Raw genomic sequence first — 6,573 nt, forward strand, 5'->3', positions numbered from 1 at the left:
TCCATGTTTTCTCTCCCAGAGGAATTTGAATTTTTAAGAAGATTGATTGAAAAAGGCAATGCTTAACCAACTAGGACAGAGATGACATTAGATGGGAAAGCACTCTGGAGCACTGCAGTCTTCCTGGTTTCCTCTGCGAATGAACACTCTTGCCAGGCCTGCCTTTTTTACAGAAGGGAAATCTCATCATCTAAAATGTAGCTAATATCTTTCCCTACATACCTTGAAGTTCCATGTAGGTTCCTAATGAAATTGCAAATACTGAAAAGTTGAATGATCACAGAGAAAGCTATGCAGGAAACTACAGGAAAACTTGACCTAATTTCTGGAGACTCACTAAAATCTGTTTTTGCTGAAAACTGACTGTATTGGTCAAAATATTGTGTCTTGTTGGGTTCCCAGTAGTCAATGGCAGAACTTTATAGTTCAAACTGAACGCAACTCAGGAGCTACCTTAAAAGTACAGACTTCTTAGTACTTGTGACAAATTGTATTTCCCCAAAATGACTGCAACCATATTTCCAATCCCAGTACCTTTCCACCCCCCATCAAAAGAGGGCATCTGTGTTTCCTCCCCTTGAACTTCAGTGGACCTTTGTGACTGCCTGAAAGAACAGAGCATGGCAATGGAAACTATGTGACTTGTGAGGTTAGGTCATAAAAGGCAATCTGGTCCCTTCCCTCCACACACAAGAGGGAAGCCAAGAGGGCATAATATTGGATCCCTGGGTGTTTTTTAAGAAATCTATCTTGAAACTCCCATGCTGGAGAAACCATTTAGAGAGAGCATGTAGCAATAGAGACAGATGCACAGGAGCCCCAACTTTTGAGTGTTCCTAGCCCAGATGCCACACATGCAAATGAATGAACCTTCAAATCATTTCATTCCCAGGCAGGTGTAGTGGCTCACTCCTCTAATCCTAGCACTCTGAGAGGCCTTGGCCAGTGGATGGCCTGAGCTCAGGAGTTTGACACCAGCCTGAGCAGGAGTGAGACCCCTGTCTTTACTAAAAATAGAAAAACTAGCCAGGCATAGTGGTGGGTGCCTGTAGTCCCAGCTGCTCAGGAGGCTGAGGCAAGAGGATCACTTGAGCCCAAGTTTGAGGTTGCTGTGAACAATTACACCATGGCACTCAACCCTGGGGTGACAGAGTGAGATTCTGTCTCAAAAATGAATAACTAAAGAACCTTAAAAAAAATTATATCATTCCCAGCTACCATCTTACTGTAAATGCATGAGAAGCCCCAAGAAAGAACCACATACCTGAGCCTGATCAATGCCTACAATGATAACATAATAAAATGATTGATGTTATTTTAAACTACTGACTTTGAAGGTGCTTTCTTCCATAGCAGTACATAACCAGATGAGTATTTTTATATAAAGTATTTATCTTGGGTATGACAAAACTAGTCCCAACTATTCACAAAATATACACCCAAGAAAACACTCCATTATCTATACATATTTATATGTGAAAACTAACCTGTATAATACAGGTATTCTGATTTCAGTTAATGCAGAATAATCACATTCAACACACTATCTCCCACTGAATGCATCTTTAAAACCTGAACAAAAGAATGTGTGGATCATATATTTGAGGAATCTGAAAAGTTAATTATACTAGGTAAATTGAAGGGAAACACCATAATTCAAAGTAAAACTGAATTGGCAGTGAATTTACTCTTTTTTCCTACAGTCTCTACTAGATCATAGAATCCAGAAGGGGATGTCAGTATGGACAGAGAGAGCTCCAGGAAAAGCAGGAAATGGTTCTCCTGATGTTCAGAGAAATTAGGAGAAATAAATCATTTTCTTTTTCTTTTTTCTTTTGTGTATTCTTTCATATCTTAGCCAATGAGCAGTCCCACTGTGGTAGCTGAGTCAATAGTGACAATGGAGGAAGCAATATCCTCAACTACCTAAAAATACTAAGGAAGGGGACAATCTTCCTCTCTGTTTAGAGTAACTGTGATCCCAAGATACTGAGGGCAAACCCCCAATGATATATTTTTTTCTCTCTCTGCCAAAAAGGCCCCAGATGTGGGTGCAATTTCAGGAAGTGCATGACAGAGGGAGTAATAGATAAAGACCCAGATTTATTATAGTGGAGCAAAAGAAAAATTTCAAGGAACTGCAGAGTACCAGGGAGTTAGTGGAGAGCAAGGAATTTGGAGAAACAACCTATAAAGTTGTTTATGAACTCTCAGGTTCACCCCAAGCTGCACATAGATCTAATCTTAAACAGCATACCAAAGATGGTGATAATTGAATTAAGAGGCAGATTACCACCCAAGTTCTAGACTAGCCACTGGATAAAACACACATGGGACAGATATGAATATCACTACAAAAAGTTTTGAAAACTGAATTGGTTTTGGAGTCATTATCCACAAAAGGCAGGTCAGAACTTGTGATCTAAACCCAACTCTATGGCTGGGCTCATGCCCATGAATTCTACCACTCTGGGAGGCTGAGGTGGGTAGGTTACATGAGATCAGGAGTGAGTTCAAGACCAGCCTGAGCAAGAGTGAGACCCCATCTCTACTAAAAATAGAAAAACTAGCCAGGCATAATGGCACATACCTATAGTCCCAGATACTTGAGGTTAAGGCAAGAGGATTGCTCAAGCCCAAGAGTTTGAGCTTCCTGTGAGCTATGATGCCACGGCACTCTACCCCAGGCAGCAGAGTGAGACTCTGTCTCTCAAAAAATATCTTAAATCTTTAAACCCAGTTGTGTTGATTACAAGCTAAAACAAAAATATTAATACTCCCTCATGGGATTAAAACAAGATATAAGGTCCCATAATATAATATTCAAAGTGTCCAGGATACAACCCAAAATTATTCAGTACCTGAAGAATGATGGAAATCTCAACTTGAGTAGGAAAAGGCAATTGGTAGACACCAATGCTCAGATGACACTGATATTGGAATTATCTGAAATAGATTTTAAAACAGCTATTATAAGAATACTCCAACAAGTAGGGGCGGCGCCTGTGGCTCAGTCGGTAAGGCGCCGGCCCCATATACCGAGGGTGGCGGGTTCAAACCCGGCCCCGGCCAAACTGCAACCAAAAAATAGCCGGGCGTTGTGGCGGGCGCCTGTGGTCCCAGCTACTCAGGAGGCTGAGGCAAGAGAATTGCTTGAGCCCAGGAGTTGGAGGTTGCTGTGAGCTGGGTGAGGCCACGGCACTCTACCGAGGACCATAAAGTGAGACTCTGTCTCTACAAAAAAAAAAAAAAAAAGAATACTCCAACAAGTAAAGACAAATAATTTTGAAATGACTATAAAGATAAAAGTCTCGACAAAGAAGTAAAAAAATAAAAGAGGAACCAAACTGAAATGTTGTAACTGAAGAATATAATAGCTGGAATTTTAAAAGTGACTGGATGGACACAGTAGTAGAATATAGATTTAAGAGGCCAATCTTAACAGCAGAGAGGAAAAGTTGAGAAATAATGAACAGAGCCACAAGGACTTGTAGAATAATAACAAAAGATCTAACATTTGTATCTTTGGAATTACAAGAGAAGAGAAAAAATGTAGTGCAGAAAAGAATATGTAAGGGTATAATAAACTGAAAACATTCCAGATTTAGCAAAAGGCATGAATCTGCAGGTTCAAGAACCTTAGTAAACCCTAAACAGGAAAAAGCCAAAGGAATCAATGCCCAGACATACTATATTCAAACTGCTGAATAAAAACAAAGATAATATCTTTACATCAGAAAAATTTAAATGACATATTACATATATGGTAATAACAATTCAAATGACTATGCATTTTTCATCAAAAACCAAGGAGGGCATAATGAAGTGCACAACATTTTTAACAAGCTGAAAGATGTGTCAACACAAAGTAATGTATCCAACAAAAATAGCTTTCAAGGCAAAGAGATAACACCAATATCATACAGTCTCTTCTAGAAAGTATAAAAGGAGTGAATAGTTCACATTTTATATTGTGAGATCAACATTACCCTTAGACCAAAATCAGACAGATAATTGAAAAAAGCTTCAGATAAATATGTCATGAATTTAGACATGAAAATCCTCAAAATATTATCAAATTGAATCTAACAATTTATTAAAAGAAATATGCACCACAATCAAGTGTTGTTTATCCTAGAACTGGAAGGCTGGTTTAACATGAGAACATCAAGGGTGGCACCTGTGGCTAAAGGAGTAGGGTGCCGGTCCCATATGCCAGAGGGGCGGGTTCAAACCCAGCCCCGGCCAAAAATCACAAAAGAAAAAAAAAAAAAGCTAACATGAGAACATCAATCAATTCAATCCACCATATTTACTCTCCAAAACAAGAAAAAAACACATGATCATATTCATTGATGCAGAAAAAGCATTTGACAAATTTCAACATCCATTCATGATAACTTTCAAGAAAATTGGAATAAAAAGGAACTTGTTAGATCTGATAAAGAACATGTACACCAAAAACCATAGCTAGCATCATTCTCAAGGTGAAAAACTAAATTCTTTCTGCCTAAGGTCAGGAAAAAGGCAAGGAAGTCCATTATCACTGCTCTTAGTGATAAAATTCCAAAAGAATTTTTGATAAATATAGATAAGAAATTTAAAATTAGTAGGAAAGTCAACACAACTAGAATAGCCAAAACAATTTTGAAAAAGAAGAATAAATAGAGGCCTCACACTATCCAATTTAAAATAATACAAAGCTACTATATAAACTAATAAGGTATAATCAAGGCAGGGTGGTATCAGTGAAAATTTAAATTTATAGATCAATGAAACAAAATAGTGTCCAAAAATAAGTTTACACTTAAAACTGATTTTTGACAAAAATGCAAAAGCAATTAAATGGAGAAAAATATATTCCTTGTGATGAATGGCTTGGAATCACTGGACATCCATAGGCAAAAAAAAAAATATAAACCTTCTACCTTTACAAAACTTAATTTTAAATAGAATGTAGATCTAAATGTAAAAATGTTAGAAGAAAACTTTTCTGACCTAGGGCTAAGACATGAAACCCAAAACACAGTCCTTATATGAAAAAAAATTATAATTGGACTGCATAAAAATGAAATTTTTTCCTTATGAAAGACATGTTTAAGGTAATGAAAAGACCAGCTATAGACTGGGAAAGAATATTTGCAAAACTTCTCCAACAAAGAATTTGGGTTTTTTGTTTGTTTGTTTGTTTGTTTGTTTTTTGAAACAGAGCCTCAAGCTGTCGCCCTGGGCAGAGTGCCGTGGCATCACAGTTCACAGCAACCTCCAAATCCTGGGCTTAAGTGACTCTCCTGCCTCCACCTCCCAAGCAGCTGGGACCACAGGTGCCCACCACAATGCCCAGCCATTCTTTGGTTGCAGCCGTCATTGTCATTTGGTGGGCCCAGGCTGGATTCGAACCCTCCAGCTCAGGTGTATGTGGCTGGCGCCTCAGCCACTTGAGCCACAGGTGCCGCGCCTCCAACAAAGAATTTGTATCCATAACATACAAGAAACTCTCCAAACTTAACAGTAAGAAAATTACCCAGTTGAAAAATGGGCAGAAGGCTTGAACCAACACGTCACAAAAGAGGATATGTAGATGACAACTAATTACATGGAAAAATGTTTAACATCATTATCCATTAAGGCATAAAAACAATACCATCAATACAACCTTTAGAATGGCTTAAAATATTAGATTTAGAATGACTAAATAAAAAAAAGTACTGACAACATCAACTGGAGATGAGAATGAAGAGTCCCTGGAATTCTCATACTTTGCTGGTGGGAATGCAAAATGGTAAGCCACTCTGGAAAACAGCTTGACAGTTTCTTAGAAAGTTAATATGCATGTACCCATAAGAGGTAGCCATCCCATTCCTAGGTATATATCCAAGAGAAGTGAAAACTTATGTTCATATCGAAACCTATATACAGATGTTAACAGCAGCTCTATTTATAACTACAAAATGGAAACAACCCCAATGTCCTTCAGTGGGTGAATGGATAAACTGTGGTATATCCATGCAATGGAATACCACTCAACAATAAAAAGGAATGAACAATTGATATACGTAATACCTTGGATGAATCTCAATGCTGAGTGGAAGTGAATCTCAAAAGGCTGCATTGCATAATATATGATTCCATTTTTTTTTTTTTTTATTGTTGGGGATTCATTGAGGGTACAATAAGCCAGTTACACTGATTGCAATTGTTAGGTAAAGTCCCTCTTGCAATCATGTCTTGCCCCCATAAAGTGTGACACACACTAAGGCCCCACCCCCCTCCCTCCATCCTTCTTTCTGCTTCCCCCCCACATAATCTTAATTGTCATTAATTGTCCTCATATCAAGATTGAGTACATAAGATTCTATATGATTCCATTTTTATGACATTCTTGAAAAGACAAACTGTAGTTATAGAGAATGGATCGATAGTTTCCAGGGCTTGGTGGAAGGGAGAGAATGTTACTATAAAGTGATAGCACCAGGGAGGTTTATGGTATGATAGAACCATTCTATATTCTCCTTGTTGCAGTGGTTATAATATGAATCTGTACACATGTTAAATTCATACAACTGTACGTGA

This window comes from Nycticebus coucang, chromosome X (genome assembly GCF_027406575.1).
Source record: "Nycticebus coucang isolate mNycCou1 chromosome X, mNycCou1.pri, whole genome shotgun sequence".
Classification (NCBI taxonomy): Eukaryota; Metazoa; Chordata; class Mammalia; order Primates; family Lorisidae; genus Nycticebus; species Nycticebus coucang.